Source organism: Crinia signifera, chromosome 7 (assembly GCF_055691185.1).
Source record: "Crinia signifera chromosome 7, ASM5569118v1, whole genome shotgun sequence".
NCBI classification, from domain to species: Eukaryota; Metazoa; Chordata; class Amphibia; order Anura; family Myobatrachidae; genus Crinia; species Crinia signifera.
The window spans coordinates 147,613,552-147,632,797 of record NC_139223.1 but is presented as its reverse complement, the minus strand read 5'-3'; positions in this window follow the sequence as shown (position 1 = coordinate 147,632,797).

Here is a 19,246-nt window from a genome sequence, read left to right as displayed (position 1 = left end):
ACCCCCCCTTTTGTGCTGATCAGTATATCTGTGCTGATCAGCAACTTTTTGGGGGCGCAGAGGTTTTTTTTTTATATATATACCTGTCAGTTGCTGCCAGTTGCACTGTCAGTTGCACCAAAGGTTGTGCACCTGCTGTCCCTCACTGGTAATCAGTGTCGCATCACTGATCACCTTTTTTTTTTTTGTGAGTGCTGTGGGCTCTGGGGTTTGTACCCCCCCCTACACTATACACGTGTTGAAACATTTCACTACCAGTAACACAAAAATAAAAATGGCATCCCAAATGTCCTCCCAAATGTCCTCCCAAATGTCCTCCCAAATGTCCTCCCAGTCATCCAGGAGAATGTATTCAGTGGAGGAGGCATATGCCATGCTAGCCTCTGACTCTGACACAGCCAGTGATGCAAGCGGGGAATTTGAAGGATTCGTCTTAAGCTCCTCTTCCTCCTCTGGTGATGAGGGACCCCCTCAAAGACGCCCCCGTAGATCAGCTGAGATTCCCCCCCCAATAATTGATCTAGTATGGACCCCACCACCAGACAATTTTGAGCCCCAGGTTCCTGAGTTTTTGGCCATGCCAGGAATCCAATTTGATTCCACAGGTCTCAGAGAAATTGACTTTTTCAAATTATTTTTCTCTGATGATTTTATAAATTTAATGGTGGACCAAACTAATTTATATGCCCAGCAGTTTATTGCTCAAAACCCCACGTCATCATTTGCTAGGTGGACCCCTGTAGATGCAGTAGAGATGATGGCGTTTTGGGGTCTGGTGTTTCATATGGGCATAGTAAAAAAGCCAGAAATTAGGCAATATTGGAGTACAGATGTTCTGTACAGTACTCCATTTTACCGTATGGCCATGCCCCGGACTCGATTTGAGACAATTCTTAAATTTATACATTACACCGATAATGCACAGTGCCCACCCAGAGATGATCCCACCTTTGACCGGCTATTCAAAGTCAGGCCGGTCATTGATCATTTCAGTGCCAAATTTGAAGAGGTGTACATCCCTGAAAAATTTATTTGTATCGACGAGTCCCTTATACATTTTAAAGGAAGGGTTAAATTCCGCCAGTACCTTCCCAGTAAGAGGGCAAGGTATGGCATAAAAATGTATAAACTGTGTGAAAGCACCTCAGGGTACACCCACAGGTTTAGGGTTTATGAAGGGAAGGATTCAAGAATTCAACCGCCAGAATGCCCCCCCTCCCTCGTAGGTGTTAGTGGGAAAATTGTCTGGGATTTAGTGCACCCCTTCCTGGATAAAGGTTATCACCTCTATGTGGATAACTTTTACACTAGCATCCCCCTGTTTAAGGCCCTTGGTTCAAGAGGTACAGCAGCTTGCGGTACTGTGCGCAAGAACCAAAGAGGCCTCCCAAAAATGCACATTGCCCAAGTAATGAGAAGGGGTGAAAGCAGGGGAATATGCAACGAAAATATGTTGTTGGTCAAATATAAGGACAAGAGGGATGTCCTTATACTGACAACAATTCACGGAGACAGTACCACCTCCGTCCCTGTACGAGGTACCAGTACCCACACCTCCAAACCTAATTGTATCCTGGATTACAATAGGTACATGGGCGGAGTGGATCTTTCAGATCAGGTACTGAAGCCGTACAGTGCCCTGCGGAAAACAAAAATCTGGTACAAGAAGGTGGCCGTGTATATCATCCAGATGGCACTGTATAACGCTTACGTGCTATTCCGTTCTACCGGCCAGAGGGGGACATTTATGCACTTTCAAGAGGAAGTCATAAAGGGCCTAATATTTGGGAACCAGCAGGCAGAGGGCCCCAGTACTTCTAGTACTGGCCCCCGTATTGTACCAGGGCAGCATTTTCCTGATGAAATCCCCTCCACTGGAAAAAAGGGCAGGACACAAAAAAGGTGCAAAGTTTGCTATAAAAAGGGAATAAGAAAGCAAACTATTTTCCAGTGTGACACTTGCCCCGACAAACCCGGCCTATGTATAAAGGAGTGTTTTAAATTATACCACACATCTATGGAATATTAGGTTCATAATTTCACCGTGCTTCGGGGGTCTTGCTAATGCCACATAGCACCCACCATTCATTCCACCAGAATCTGAGCCGCAAAATCCAAAAATCACTCCTTCCCTTCTGAGTCCTGCCATGCACCCAACTGGTATTTTTTGGTCACATGTGAGGCATTGCCGTACTTGGGAGAAATTGGGGCACAGATTTTGGGGTGCTTTTTCTCCTTCATTCCTTGTGAAATTGAAAAATTTTGAGCCAGAACTGCATTTTTGTGTAAAAAAATGTAATTTTTCATGTTCACTGCCCACTTGTATCAAAATTGGTGAAACCCCTGGGGGTTTGAAATGTACACTATACCCCTAGATGAATTCCCTGAGGGGTGTAGTTTGCAAAATGGGGTCACTTGTGGGGGGGTTCCACTGTATTGGTGCTTTGGGGGTCTTGCTAATGCGACATAGCACCCACCATCATTCCACCAGAATTTGTGCTGCAAAATCCAAATATCACTCCTTCCCTTCTGAGTCCTGCCACTTTTTGGTCACACATGAGGCATTGGCGTACTCGGGAGAAATTGGGGCACAGATTTTGGGGTGCTTTGTCTCCTTCATTCCTTCTGAAAATGAAAAATTTTGAGCCAGAACTGCATTTTTGTGTAAAAAAATGTAATTTTTCATTTTCACTGCCCACTTGTATCAAAATTGGTGAAACCCCTGGGGGTTTGAAATGTACACTATACCCCTAGATGAATTCCCTGAGGGGTGTACTTCGCAAAATGGGGTGACTTGTGGGGGGGTTCCACTGTATTGGTGCAACATAGCACCCACCATTCATTCCACCAGAATCTGAGCTGCAAAATCCAAAAAATCACTCCTTCCGTTCTGAGTCCTGCCATGCACCCAACTGGTATTTTTTGGTCACATGTCAGGCATTGCCGTACTCGGGAGAAATTGGGGCACAGATTTTTGGGTGCTTTTTCTCCTTCATACCTTCTGAAAATGAAAAATTTTGAGCCAGAACTGCATTTTTGTGTAAAAAAATGTAATTTTTCATGTTCACTGCCCACTTGTATCAAAAATTGGTGAAACCCCTGGGGGTTTGAAATGTACACTATACCCCTAGATGAATTCCCTGAGGGGTGTAGTTTGCAAAATGGGGTGACTTGTGGGGGGGTTCCACTGTATTGGTGCTTGGGGGGTCTTGCTAATGCGACATAGCACCCACCAAAATTCCACCAGAATCTGAGCTGCAAAATCCAAAAAATCACTCCTTCCGTTCTGAGTCCTGCCATGCACCCAACTGGTATTTTTTGGTCACATGTCAGGCATTGCCGTACTCGGGAGAAATTGGGGCACAGATTTTGGGGTGCTTTTTCTCCTTCATACCTTCTGAAAATGAAAAATTTTGAGCCAGAACTGCATTTTTGTGTAAAAAAATGTAATTTTTCATGTTCACTGCCCAGTTGTATCAAAATTGGTGAAACCCCTGGGGGTTTGAAATGTACACTATACCCCTAGATGAATTCCCTGAGGGGTGTAGTTTGCAAAATGGGGTGACTTGTGGGGGGGTTCCACTGTATTGGTGCTTGGGGGGTCTTGCTAATGCGACATAGCACCCACCAAAATTCCACCAGAATCTGAGCTGCAAAATCCAAAAAATCACTCCTTCCCTTCTGAGTCCTGCCATGCACCCAACTGGTATTTTTTGGTCACATGTGAGGCATTGCCGTACTCGGGAGAAATTGGGGCACAGATTTTGGGGTGCTTTTTCTCCTTCATACCTTCTGAAAATGAAAAATTTTGAGCCAGAACTGCATTTTTGTGTAAAAAAATGTAATTTTTCATGTTCACTGCCCACTTGTATCAAAATTGGTGAAACCCCTGGGGGTTTGAAATGTACACTATACCCCTAGATGAATTCCCTGAGGGGTGTAGTTTGCAAAATGGGGTGACTTGTGGGGGGGTTCCACTGTATTGGTGCTTGGGGGGTCTTGCTAATGCGACATAGCACCCACCAAAATTCCACCAGAATCTGAGCTGCAAAATCCAAAAATCACTCCTTCCCTTCTGAGTCCTGCCATGCACCCAACTGGTATGTTTTGGTCACATGTGAGGCATTGCCGTACTCGGGAGAAATTGGGGCACAGATTTTGGGGTGCTTTTTCTCCTTCATACCTTCTGAAAATTAAAAATTTTGAGCCAGAACTGCATTTTTGTGTAAAAAAATGTAATTTTTCATGTTCACTGCCCACTTGTATCAAAATTGGTGAAACCCCTGGGGGTTTGAAATGTACACTATACCCCTAGATGAATTCCCTGAGGGGTGTAGTTTGCAAAATGGGGTGACTTGTGGGGGGGTTCCACTGTATTGGTGCTTGGGGGGTCTTGCTAATGCGACATAGCACCCACCAAAATTCCACCAGAATCTGAGCTGCAAAATCCAAAAAATCACTCCTTCCATTCTGAGTCCTGCCATGCACCCAACTGGTATTTTTTGGTCACATGTGAGGCATTGCCGTACTCGGGAGAAATTGGGGCACAGATTTTGGGGTGCTTTTTCTCCTTCATACCTTCTGAAAATGAAAAATTTTGAGCCAGAACTGCATTTTTGTGTAAAAAAATGTAATTTTTCATGTTCACTGCCCACTTGTATCAAAATTGGTGAAACCCCTGGGGGTTTGAAATGTACACTATACCCCTAGATGAATTCCCTGAGGGGTGTACTTTGCAAAATGGGGTGACTTGTGGGGGGGTTCCACTGTATTGGTGCAACATAGCACCCACCATTCATTCCACCAAAATCTGTGCTGCAAAATCCAAAAATCACTCCTTCCCTTCTGAGTCCTGCCATGCAACCAACTGGTATTTTTTGGTCACATGTGAGGCATTGCCGTACTCGGGAGAAATTGGGGCACAGATTTTGGGGTGCTTTTTCTCCTTCATACCTTCTGAAAATGAAAAATTTTGAGCCAGAACTGCATTTTTGTGTAAAAAAATGTAATTTTTCATTTTCACTGCCCACTTGTATCAAAATTGGTGAAACCCCTAGGGGTTTGAAATGTACACTATACCCCTAGATGAATTCCCTGAGGGGTGTAGTTTGCAAAATGGGGTGACTTGTGGGGGGGTTCCACTGTATTGGTGCTTGGGGGGTCTTGCTAATGCGACATAGCACCCACCAAAATTCCACCAGAATCTGAGCTGCAAAATCCAAAAATCACTCCTTCCCTTCTGAGTCCTGCCATGCACCCAACTGGTATTTTTTGGTCACATGTGAGGCATTGCCGTACTCGGGAGAAATTGGGGCACAGATTTTGGGGTGCTTTTTCTCCTTCATACCTTCTGAAAATGAAAAATTTTGAGCCAGAACTGCATTTTTGTGTAAAAAAATGTAATTTTTCATGTTCACTGCCCAGTTGTATCAAAATTGGTGAAACCCCTGGGGGTTTGAAATGTACACTATACCCCTAGATGAATTCCCTGAGGGGTGTACTTTGCAAAATGGGGTGACTTGTGGGGGGGTTCCACTGTATTGGTGCAACATAGCACCCACCATTCATTCCACCAAAATCTGTGCTGCAAAATCCAAAAATCACTCCTTCCCTTCTGAGTCCTGCCATGCACCCAACTGGTATTTTTTGGTCACATGTGAGGCATTGCCGTACTCGGGAGAAACTGGGGCACAGATTTTGCGGTGCTTTTTCTCCTTCATACCTTCTGAAAATGAAAAATTTTGAGCCAGAACTGCATTTTTGTGTAAAAAAATGTAATTTTTCATTTTCACTGCCCACTTGTATCAAAATTGGTGAAACCCCTAGGGGTTTGAAATGTACACTATACCCCTAGATGAATTCCCTGAGGGGTGTAGTTTGCAAAATGGGGTGACTTGTGGGGGGGTTCCACTGTATTGGTGCTTGGGGGGTCTTGCTAATGCGACATAGCACCCACCAAAATTCCACCAGAATCTGAGCTGCAAAATCCAAAAATCACTCCTTCCCTTCTGAGTCCTGCCATGCACCCAACTGGTATTTTTTGGTCACATGTGAGGCATTGCCGTACTCGGGAGAAATTGGGGCACAGATTTTGGGGTGCTTTGTCTCCTTCATTCCTTCTGAAAATGAAAAATTTTGAGCCAGAACTGCATTTTTGTGTAAAAAATTTAATTTTTCATTTTCACTGCCCAGTTGTACCACAATTGGTGAAACCCCTGGGGGTTTGAAATGTACACTATACCCCTAGATGAATTCCCTGAGGGGTGTAGTTTGCAAAATGGGGTCACTTGTGGGGGGGTTCCTAAATTTTAGCATCTTATGGTGCCTAGAAACCTACATGGTGCCTAAAAAATAATCTCATAAAAAGGAGTCTCCAAAATCAAGTAGGTGCTCCTTCTATTATGAAGCCTGTGGTTTGGTCAACGTGCACACTAGGGCCACATATAGGATATTTATGAAAACAAAAGAATTGGGGGAATCAATTTTTAGTCACATTTCTCTAGTAAAATGTACTGTGTTCCTTAGAAAAATGTATTAAAATTGCAAATCTGCAAAAAAAATGAAATTTTGAAATTTCACCTACACTTTGTTTTAATTCCTGTGAAACACCTAAAGGGTTAACAAACTTCCAAAATGCTGTTTTGAATACTGTGAGGGGTGCAGTTTTTGAAATGGCATCATTTATGGGGGTGTCTCACATACAAGTCCCTCAAAGTCACATCAGAACTGAACTGGTCCCTAAAAAAATCAGTGTTTGAAATTTTCTTGAAAATTTGAGAATTTGCTATTCATATTGTAAGCCTCCTAGTGTCCAAAAAAATTAAAAGGAAGTTGAAATAATGATGGAAATATAAAGTAGACATATGGTCTATGTTAGTTATTAACTATTTTGAGTGGTATGATTATTTGTCTCACAAGCAGAAAATTTAACATTTTGCAAATCGCTAAATTTTCCATTTTTTCACGACATTTTGGTATTTTTCACAAAAAAACACAGACTGTATCGACCCAAATTTACCACTAATTTGAAGTACAATGTGTCACGAAAAAACAATCTCAAAATCACTGGGATAAGTAAAAGCAAAAAAAAGTTATCCCCACTTAAGTGAGACATGTCAGATTTGAAAAAAATGGCTCTGTCAGGAACGCAAAAACTAGCTCTGTCAGGAAGGGGTTAAGATGAATTATTGCTTTGTATGATTTATTCATTCCTAAAATGTAGGACAGGGTGAAAAGCTCTGCAATAACTATTCTATTAAGGCTTCTATTTTGTTTTAATCCTTGTCAGGCTGAAATCCTTCACTATTAACACTGTATTCTTTCTGTTAAAAAATCAATTCCCACCCAAAATATAGCCCATAATGAAAAGAAAAGTGGTGCAAGATGTAATTGCTTATTGGGCCCTCCCACCCACCTATATGTTGTATATTATAAAGGCACAGTTAAACAAACCAACTACTGTACTTCAGCAACAGAGATCGCCGCATTTGTAGCTGAAGTGCTTGTTGTTTATTTGCCTCCCCCCATAAGCCAAAATTTTGGAAGCATTACCACTGACCATTAATGAGGATGTTGTTGGTGGAATCAATGCGCTAATCCAACCTTATGGTAGCTTGTACTGGACTGCATTTTTTACAGGGTTTTTCAGATTTAGTGCAAGATAACAAAATGTACATATAAAAAGTGCACAATGACATAAAAACACACAACATTAAAAAAGTTATACCAATAAATTGGCTTCATAGCCAGATCTCACATGGGGAGATAAATCCAAATGAGGGTTTCAATGTGACCTACACTGTCCACACTATGATAATCCCAAAAAGGTGAGTGGAGTCCAAATAATGCGGCAATGAGTACTCCTATGTACCAAACGAGGGAGTGGCTGTTTGTTGTAAGCCTGACCTACAACCTCGTGGTGAATTTGTATCCAAATGGACAGGAAGATAAGCCGATGACTTCCAAATTTTGCGGACCCGGTGGTCAGAGTAATAAGCAGGTGTAAAATTGGATGTCTCCCCAGATCTGTAGCAACACAGTACCACCAACGCGTTTCACTGGGCTACGCCAGCTTTATCAAGGTGTCCTGCATGGTGTTCTGGGCTTGTATTTATACCCAAGATCCTTTGTGGTTCATTAGCATAAATTATTGGTTCACTCTAACCTCTATTGAATAAAAACACAAATTTCTAAATCTCTAACGGAGACAGACCTTACATACAAATTTTCACTGTACAATACTTAAAAGAATTCATATACATGAGATTAAACATGATTATATATACTTCATTTCATAGATTTACTTCCGGGGTTACAGGTTATGCCCCTATGGTCACATGTTCCAGAAGTGGCCAATCAGTGCTTCTTAAGTGTGAAAGATATATTCTAAGCTTAATATATCTGGATGATTATTTACCTTTCATCTCGAAGTAGCGCTCCTTTTCACTGACATTTATTTATTGACAAATATATGACTACAGTAAGTCTGAATGCACTAAACAGCCCACAAATCCGGTTTGTACTTGCTGTCTATATACTCATAGAGAAAAGGAGAGAGATGGATCAAATGGCGATCTTTATAAGGCTGGATGTAATCCATGAAATGGATCAAAACTAGATGTTCAAGGGTGATTACATATATCTATACTGACACGAATCCCATATATACACAGTTTTTCACCCCATAGGGCTCTCATATATATCCAGCAATATTTTTAAAGTACTTCATTTAGTTCTAATGCCTCATTAAGACCAGTCGGGAACAGGGAACCAAATTTAAAAGGCATTAGAACTAAATGTAGATCGCCATTTGATCCATCTCTCTCCTTTTCTCTATGAGTATATAGACAGCAAGTACAATTTGATTTGTGGGCTGTTTAGTGCAGGGGGGAAGAGTTTAAAGGATGAACCTCTGGGTTCTTAAATGCTACATTGTATTGTTAATAGTAGCGGATGTATAACTAAGATAAATAAATGTCAGTGAAAAGGAGCGCTACTTCGAGATGAAAGGTAAATAATCATCCAGATATATTAAGCTTAGAATATATCTTTCACACTTAAGAAGCACTGATTGGCCACTTCTGGAACATGTGACCATAGGGGCATAACCTGTAACCCCGGAAGTAAATCTATGAAATTAAGTATATATAATCATGTTTAATCTCATGTATATGAATTATTTTAAGTATTGTACAGTGAAAATTTGTATGTATGGTCTGTCTCCGTTAGAGATTTAGAAATTTGTGTTTTTATTCAATAGAGGTTAGAGTGAACCAATAATTTATGCTAATGAACCACAAAGGATCTTGGGTATAAATACAAGCCCAGAACACCATGCAGGACACCTTGATAAAGCTGGCGTAGCCCAGTGAAACGCGTTGGTGGTACTGTGTTGCTACAGATCTGGGGAGACATCCAATTTTACACCTGCTTATTACTCTGACCACTGGGTCTGCAAAATTTGGAAGTCATCGGCTCATCTTCCTGTCCATTTGGATACAAATTCACCACAAGGTTGTAGGTCAGGCTTACAACAAACAGCCACTCCCTCGTTTGGTACACAGGAGTACTCATTGCCACATTATTTGGACTCCACTCACCTTTTTGGGACTATCATAGTGTGGACAGTGCAGGTCACATTGAAACCCTCATTTGGACTCATCTCCCCACGTGAGATCTGGCTATAAAGCCAATTTATTGGTATAACTTTTTTAATGTTGTGTGTTTTTATGTCATTGTGCACTTTTTATATGTACATTTTGTTATCTTGCACTAAGGTGCAATCTAAGTGTTTAATGAGTATCTACTTTTATTATTAAAATACATCAATTTAAGTGGTATTCACTCGTCATTAAATAAGAGCGCTGCTAATTCTTTTGTGTATAAACTTAGTTCTTTTTCTGTGGGGACTGACCATCCTCACCCCAGCAGCTGCTCCATTAAGAAAAGCAAAGCTAATTAAGCGCTCTAGAAGGGCAATACTTAGTGCTGTCCCTTCAAAATTTCCCTCCTTTTTCAGATTTAGATAAACACTTTACGTAAGGAGGTGCCAATATGGTTAATCTTAATACCTGTGCTAACTTTGGCTTCACAAGTGGTACATACTGTATGTCTTCTGAATTTGGGTAAAAAAAATTCACACAACTGGCTTTTTTTTATCATGGGCAAGAACCACTTACTTACTGCTCATTATTATACGGTCTATACGGTTTATTATACTACAGTCAGCTGATGACTATCGTCTCTCTTCCACCCTGATCACTGCTTCCCATGCTAGAGTAGAGGACTTTGCCCGTGCTACATCTCTTCAGTGGAACGCATTCCCTCGCTCCATTAGACTCTCCCGACCTTGCAAAGCTTCAAACGGGCACTGAAAACTCACCTATTCATCAAAGTATACCCTTCCACTGCATAAACCAGCTGGTTCTCCTACCCCTTGCCTGTTTACATCCTGCCATCTAACCACCACCCACTCGCTTGCACCTCTTGTAATCTGTTTGTCTCCCCTTCCTACTAGATTGTAAGCTCCTCCGCGTAGGGCCCTCTTCCCTCCTGTTGTCAAAGCCCACTTCTCTTCACATTTCACTCACAGCTCTCCTATACTCCAACACTCAGTGACCATCTTCGTCTCCATACTCATCTCCATCATTGGCCTCAAGCCTCTAGTTGTATGTTGATTGAGTCCTCACTACTTACATTTAAGCTTTAATGTGTATTGATCTGTGGCGCTCTTTATTTGTACTGTATTTTTGTTATTTATTCAATGTTATGCCAAGCTTTGTCTACCTGTATTGTTCCTTTGTACGGCGCTGCGAAACACTTGTGGCGCCTTATAAATACATTTTTTTTTTTTTTTTTTTTTAAATCTTTTTATTGCAGAATAAATGTATAATAAGAATGAGCATGACAAACAGCTTAACATATGTTGTAAATACCGAAGTCAGGACATGTCCACAATAAATTTGTCATGATCATTAATCAACAGAGCAGAGTTTTTTTTTTTTTTTTGTCTCAAATAACAAAGAGTGTGTGTCCTGCACACGTGAACATACAAATGCGTTTACTTTCTCTTTTCTATTGCAAACTGGTACGGTATATGAAAAATAATAATAAGAGATGGACAAAAAACAAAAACACAAAAAAGGAGGGGGAAGGGAGACATTGACAATCGACGAGAGACACATGAGGATAGAGGTAAGAGGGGAGGAAGGGTTGGAGACAGCAGTCACGGATGTAGGTGGAGTAAAAATGTTTCTCGTCTTGATCTGAAATTAATTCTGACCATTCCCGTCTATTTCTGGAGTAATTTGGCCTTATATCTATTGTATTCTATCCCATCGGCTCATGGGAGGGGGAGGGGAGTAACTGTGGGATTAGAACTGTCGGAGCTAGTTATATTTATATTTGACAGGAGTTGCCTGTGGAGGAACCATTCCGTGGAGTCGAATATGCAGAAAATTTGGTCTTGTGTGGTTTGGGGGAGGGTGTCAATGTAAAGGCCCCATTTTTTGTAGAAAGAGATTATTCCTAAATCAATATTTGTGGTAGCCGATTTCCTGTCAAGGTACATCTGTTGGAGTAGTTTGTTGTTGAGTTCTGCTAACGTAGGGGAGGATGAGGAGACCCAATGCGTGAGGATAACTTTCTTGGCTAGGGTGACTATTATCGTGAGGAGGGGAAGAAGACGCTTTTTATCTGTACCTAGATCCCAAAGGTCGAAGTTTGCACATAGACAAGCCAGTGGGGTCGGGGTGATCTTTATTTTATAGGATTGTGATAAAGTCAGAGTTAGTTTGTTCCAGAATCTCCTAACTTTCCCACATTCCCAGAAACAATGGAAGAAAGAAGCTTTTGCAATACGGCATTTTGGGCATTCCCCTGTAATTGAGGGGACAAAGTGCGCCAGTCTCGCTGGGGAGATGTATGCCCGTTGGATCGTTTTAATATGGACCTCCTGCAAATATGAGGATTGTAATATTTTCATTGTTTGGGCATAATATTTGCTTAGCGGTTCATGCGATGTCAGGGGTATAATATCTTTCTCCCATTGTGGCTTGAGTTTGTTCCATCTTGTCTCTGCGGATGGGGAAAGCATGAGGGTGTATAAGAGTTGAATTCTGTATGTTTGAGTGGAGCCCTTGTTTAAAATATCCTGTAGCGGATCTGGGGGGCGATGGGATGTCCTAGATACTATTCCCGGCTGGAGGGCTGTCAGGTAGTGTCTGGCCTGGAGATACATGAAGAAGTTGGTTTGAGGCAATAGAAATTCCTCTCGAATTTTGTCGAAGGGTTTCAGGAGACCTCCCGGGTCGAAGACCATGGAGGAGTCCGACAAACCCTTCTTCCTCCAAGAACGAAAGAGGGCGTTTGTGCAAGAGGGTGGAAAGGCCGGGTTTCCCCATAAAGGTATTTTTTGAGAGTAGAGTGGATTCCTGTGTAGTCCCTTGTTAATCCTCTGCCAAGCCATATAAATATCATAAAATAGAATATTGTTCAATACTGTCACTGGTATGTCCTTGGGTTTAGTATGCAATAATGCTGCAGGGGAGTACGGGTATAATACAGCTTCATCAATTGCCACTGTAGTAAAGGAGTTGGTGTTATTATACCAGTCCGATATGTAACGAAACAATGTGGCATCATTGTATGCGGTGAAGTCTGGTATACCACTGCCACCTAGACTTTTGGGGGCTGCCAATTTGGAGAGTGCAATTCTAGGTCTCTTACCGTTCCACAAAAATTTTGTCATAATCTTATTCAATTTGGATATATCCTGTCTACGTAGACGGGTGGGGAGCATCTGCATCATATAGAAGATTTTTGGGAATATTATACTCTGAATGACAGCTATCTTTCCTAGTAATGAAAGAGGGAGGAGAAGCCAACCCTCTAGGAGAGTGGTAACTTTGGAGATCAGTGGGGAGAAATTTGCATCATACATTGTAGACAAGTCAGCTGGGATTTTTACTCCTAGGTATTTTATGTTGGTATTGGTGACATTAAAGGGGAGTGTTTGGAGGAATTGTAACGTTGGTTGGTCTGTAGTGGGGAAGTGCAGTATATCCGATTTTGATAGGTTAATTTTATACCCTGAGCGGGAGCCAAATGATTGAATGATTCTGAGTATTTCTGGGATTGAATCAGAGGGGTTTGTGACAAAGAGGAGCATGTCATCTGCAAATAATGACAATTTGAGGTCTAGGGGGCCTATTCTGACTCCTGTGTAAGATGGGGAAGATCTCAAGACGATAGCTAGAGGCTCTAAAGCGATGGCGAACAGAAGTGGGGATAGGGGGCATCCCTGTCTGGTTCCTTTCTCGATGATAAAGGGGTTCGACATTAATCCATTACAAGCTATGAGTGTGCATGGGGAGTGGTTGATACATCTCAGGATGCGGAGAAGGCCCCCCGGGAAACCAAATCTGGTCAGTGTGGAGTAAAGGTGTTCCCATTCCACCAGGTCGAAGGCCTTCTCCGCATCCAGTGAGACCAATATTGGGTTATCGTGGTTATTGAGTGATGTGGAATTGGAGGCATATATGACGCTGAGGGTTTTGCGGACGTTAATCTCTGAATGGCGCCCCCATATAAATCCCGATTGGTCGGGGTGTATGATGGAGGGGAGGAGTGGTTTAATCCTATCTGCTATGATTTTTGTATATATCTTATAGTCTAGGTTGAGGAGTGATATAGGGCGATAGGAGCCCGGGTTTGTTAAATCCCGACCGGGTTTTGGGAGGACCCTCAGTATAGCTGTGTTAAAATGAAGGGGGGGGGTTTCAGCGGTCATAATAGTATTAAGGAACATTACCAGGGCCTGCAGGAAGGAAGATCGTGTGCGGAGGATTTTGTAGAAGTCTCCACTGTAACCATCGGGGCCTGGGGCCTTATCACTTTTTAATTTAGAAATGGCTCCCTGAACCTCCTCTACCGTAATGGGCTGCAAAATGGCTTGCGCTGCCTCCTGTGGTATTTGGGGGCATGGGATCGTATCCCAGTCAATTTGTGTTGTGAGGGCTGAAGAGGGGGAGGGGGAAGGAGTCGGAGTGGAAGCTTTTGAATATAGGGTGGTATAGAATTGTCGTAGAACTTCAGCTATCTCTGTGTTAGATTTGGTAATTTCACCTTGGGGGTTTTTAAGGGGTTGTACTATTGTCGGTGTTCTGGTGCCATTCAGTAAATTGGAAAGGAGTTTTCCGGTCTTATTTCCAAACTTATGGAATCTATAATTGGTGGAGAAGAGGTGTCTATCCCCGAGTGTTTGGAGGTGTTCCTCAAAGTTGATTTTGGCTGTCTGGTATTTCATTTTAGAGGTAGGGTCGGGTGTCAATTTATATTGTTGGAAGGCGGCTGTCAGTTGGGTTTGAAGTCCTAGGTATTTTTTAGTACAGTCCTTGTTATTTCTAGCAATGTAAGATAAGATTTCGCCCCTGATGACCGTCTTAGCGGTCATCCAGAAGAGGGTTGGGTCAGTTTCACGGTGTGAGGCATTATCTATGCAGAAATTCTCCCATGTGGTTTCCAATTTTTTCTGGAACTTTAGTGACTTGGCTAAGTAAGCCGGAAACTTCCATGAGCGATGAAGTGGTGTAGTGGGGGGGAGGCCCAGTGACACAGTGATGAGAGCGTGATCTGATAATGATATGGCATTGATGTTAGTGTCGTGTACAAGAGGGAAAAGGGAATGTGAGATCATGATATAATCTATTCTTGAAAAAGAGCCATGCGCTGCCGACAGGCACGTGTACTCTTTTTCGGTAGGATGCAATGCTCTCCACACGTCCACCAGCTGGAGTGATTCAGCCAGAGCGGGTATTCCCAGCTTGGGAAGTTTAGGTGGTTTCTTATGCTGAGTAGATCTATCTAGAGTGTTAGAAGAGACTAGGTTGAAATCCCCAGCTAGTATCAATGGTGTCTGAGCAAGAGGAGTGAGAGTGGCAATCAAGTTTTGTAAAAAGGATCTGGAATAAGCGTTAGGGCCGTATACATTACATAGGGTATATGGCTTGGCATGGATTGTGAGGGACACAACCAGGAATCTGCCATTGGGGTCGGGAATGACCTTCGTTACTTCATGCGGGATGTTAGATTTGATCAGAATCACTACGCCTCTTGCCTTAGAATTGTATGGACTGGATCCAATTACCCTCCAGCCTAGCATGTTTAATTTTAGTGTCTCGGGGGGTGTTAAATGAGTTTCCTGGAGATAAGCTAGGTGTATGTCCTGTTTGTTGAGATTAATAAGAATCTTACGTCTCTTCGCTGGGGAGTTAAAGCCTCTGATGTTCCATGAGCCGATTTTCAAGTCAAGCATAGGAGCTGCCTTTGGGGGTGAGTAGACGGAGATAATCAGGAGAGGCCTCCGTGACGTCTGGCTGTGGGGGGAGAAGGGGTGGAAGGGAGGAGGAGCCGGGGGGAGAGGTGAGACAAGACATGGGGGACACAATAATACAAAAAAACAAAATGAGAAACATATTATACAATCAATCATCACTATTAACCAGAGGGTTTTAATTGAGTATAGTTATGCGAAAATTTCTTTTTTGTAATACACTAGTGATAGACTTCCGAAATGTTATACTAAACGTTATATATTAACTGTAGTAATAAACTATACTCAATAATGGCATGGAGGAGTCAGCGCAGCTCAAACCTAGCCGCTGTCCCATCCACCAACTTTTGTAAAAAGTGACAGGTCCAGATTCACTGGATCCATTTTAGGGTCGCCTATAATATTCCTTTGTGTGCTTATGCAGGCCTGGGCGACATGGTATTGTATACCGGAGGTGGTAGAGGGAGGGGATGGGGGGGAGGGAAGTCTCAGGTTGAGTGGAGGTGGGAAGTGGGGAAAGAAGGGGGGGGGGAGTGAATGGGGAGGTAAAGGGGGTATCTGGGGAGTGTTTATCTTATATGGCCCTGATGGTCACGGGTTTTTTTTTTTTTTTTTTTTTTTTTAATTATAATACGTGAAGTAGAACATGAATATGAACCTGCAGCATTGAAGTCTAAAGAAGTGACCCACATTGAGATGTTACTCTGACTATTGCGTAATCTAAGTTATAACATTATATAAACTGGTGGAGAGAAGTAGGAGGCCTCTCTAAGAAGGAGAGCTTAGAAAGTGAGTGGTAGGTTGTCGAACCCTTTCAGTCTCGAATCCGCTAAAAAGCAAGTGATGATATTTTCGTAGTTGGCAATCCTAAAATGCGACAGGAAGGTCGAATAAACAGTCAGCTGTTTTGAGATCACCATATTCGTAGTTCAGCTGCAGACGTCTAGGCACTTTAGATGAGGATTCAGTTGTTAACAGTCACATGACATATTTTTATGTCTGAATGCTATGATGCAGCTTAAAAGGTTTGAATGGGAGGGCAAGTCGGGTGGTGTGGGATCGTCCATTCCAGTAACCTATCGATATGGTCGGGATTTGAGAAATATAATCTTGGTTGACTTGTTTCTGCTGGGGATTGAGTCTCCGGGTGTCGTAGGTCGGACCCTTGTAGCTTTAGGGTTTGTCTGAAGTGGAGGGTGAAACCCTGTCACTGATGTCTTGGTCACGGTCTGTTGCCAGATCACGAATGTAAGCCTCTGCATCCTTGGGGGAAAGAAAATCTTTATGGGAGGTCCCGTCATATATGCGTAGTCTTGCGGGGTATAATAAGCCAAACTTACGGCCCTCTGTGGCTAATTGAGAACAAACAGGGGAGAAGGCTTTGCGGGCCCTAGTCAGCTCCACTGAATAGTCCTGGAAGATCAGTAGGGTATGACCTTCCCATTGCAAATTTCTTGTGCGCCTGGATGCGGACCAGATTAATTGTTTGTGCAAATAATTCATGCATCTGAACAGCGTAACTCTTGGTCTGGGTTTGGTAGGAGAGGGGGTGGGTCCTACTCTGTGGGCCCTCTCTATCACCATATCTCTACATTCTTGTTCGATGCCCAAGATGGAAGGCAGGGTGTTTCTAACAAAGTGTGAGAGAGCTGTCCCCTTAATTGATTCAGGAAGACCAACAAGCCTTATGTTGTTCCTTCTGGAACGATTTTCAATGTCATCCAACTTGTTCCATATATGGAAGTTGTCTGTAGTCAGTGATTTTACAGACTGCTTCATGTTTTCCATGTCGTGTGAAAGGGAGCCCAGATGATTTTCTGTGACAGAGACCCTCTGGGTAAGGGATTTCATCTGTGCAGTTATGTCTGCTACTGCCTGCGATAGCAGGGGAGCCATAGTGCTTTTGATGGCATCTACTATGTCCCCATAGGTGGCTGGTGTGTCTGGGGCGCGACATACCTTGTTAGGTGAGTCTGGGAATTCTGCAGCAGATTTCTTGCTGGCAGGGGATGCTGCGTTGTGAGCGGCGTCCGCCGCCATGTTGGTATCGGCTCTCCTTTTCTCCTGCCGGGGCGGGAGGGCTGCTGGAGACGCGGCGGGCGTCTTTTGTTTTTCCATTGCGCTCCCCGCTGTGTGTGAGCGGTCGCGCTGTTTGTGGTGTGCGGCGTGGAGGCTTGTAAAGCCTTTACAAGCTGGATTGTCGGCGATGGGTCAGCGGAGCTCCGGAGCACGCTCCCTCACTCCATTAAGCCGGAAGCGGAAGTCCCTTATAAATAAAATTATAATAATAATAATTATTATAATCCTCATCATTAGCTTCAGCTATACAAATATTCCCCTCATCCTGTTGCATGTCTTCTACACTATAATATCTTTACTACATATCCACATTTGCAGACTGCACAGAAATGGTGGAAGTAGGCATCTCTACAATACAATATAAAAAATATCAGACTCACCCATAGCTGACATGGACACCCTTATACCTTCCTTAGGGATTTCTGAACTCACAGTTTGTTCTTTAGTCTTAGTGTTTTGTTTATTTTTGGGGGGATTGGTTGCACAAATTTATCTGTTTAAAAAGTGGCAACTCTACTAGAGTACGAATAATGCACTGCATCATCATCATCATCATATGAGGTTACAAAAGAAGATATCCGACTGTATTTGGCACTTGCTTTTGCAATGGGCATTCTTCTAGTGGATGGAACAGCAGTTGCACTGTTATTTTTAATGATGATTTACCCAGGGCCAGGAACGGCAGCGCCCCAGGCAGGGGGGGAGCGCCCTGCCGTCCACCTGGCCACCACCTGCCGAACATTGACATTGACTAGCCGAGGGGTGGGGGTTGTGCTGCGGCCGCCCGCCGAAGATTATCGCAGACTCGCGGGGGCGGCTGATGCGGGGGGGTGGCTGATGCGGGAGGGGGCCATGGCCACTGCTAGCTGCCCGAGAATTGCTGCGGCAGGCGCTGGCTAATGATGACCAGAGGGGGGGCACCAAGTTTACTGGCCGACGTCTGATGACCAGCAGGGGGGGGGTGAGTCCGATGACCAGCCTGGGGGTGAAGGTGGGAGGGAGAGTCCGATGAAAAGCCTGGGGGGGTTCACTCACCTGAATAACTTGGCAAGTTGGCAGGTGCATTCAGATTCCTTCCTCCTTCTCTCCTTAGTGCCAGTGGGACCTTTCCTGCTCCTCCAGCAGCTCAGTAACACCCTCCAGTGGCCGGCACCCTTGGCAAATGCTTAAAGCTGCCTAGTGGTGGCGCTGTCCCTGGATTTACCTAACAATGACAAAGGGCCCACAGCACCTCACAGATGACACTGACAGTCTAAAGCAGTGGCAGAAAGTGCTAGAGTCTATCCCCCCAAACAACTACACTCTTACCCCTTAATCCTGCACATGCTAATGTAATATTACCTCATTAACCTTGTTTCCTCTTGTTATTCCCCTAAAAGGACCTGTACTGTAAAGTGGTGTAAATAGAAATGTTGCACCCCCCCTTCCCCAAGCATTCATTATTATTGTTACATAAAAAACAAAATTTTTCGGGGGTTAGCCACAGATATTCTGTAGACCCCGAATGTATGAAAGGGGACTGCAGCAGGAATCACTCCCTCAGTGGCAGTGCGGTCAGCAGGGTCGTGGGGGGTCAGGGCTAACCGCGCATGCAGCTTTTGGCTCTTGGCATCGCAGGGACAGGCTATTTTCAAAGCCCTGTCCCTGAACTCTGAGGTATGATACATACCTCTGATGGGATCCTATTTCACAATGCGATCCTGGGCGGTAACTTTTCATCCAATGCGATCCTTGATAAATAAGCCCGTTAGTCTAGTTATGACTTAGACTAGTTAAATAGTTGAACTCGATGGACTGAGGTCTTTTTTTAACCTAAATTACTATGTTACTATGTTT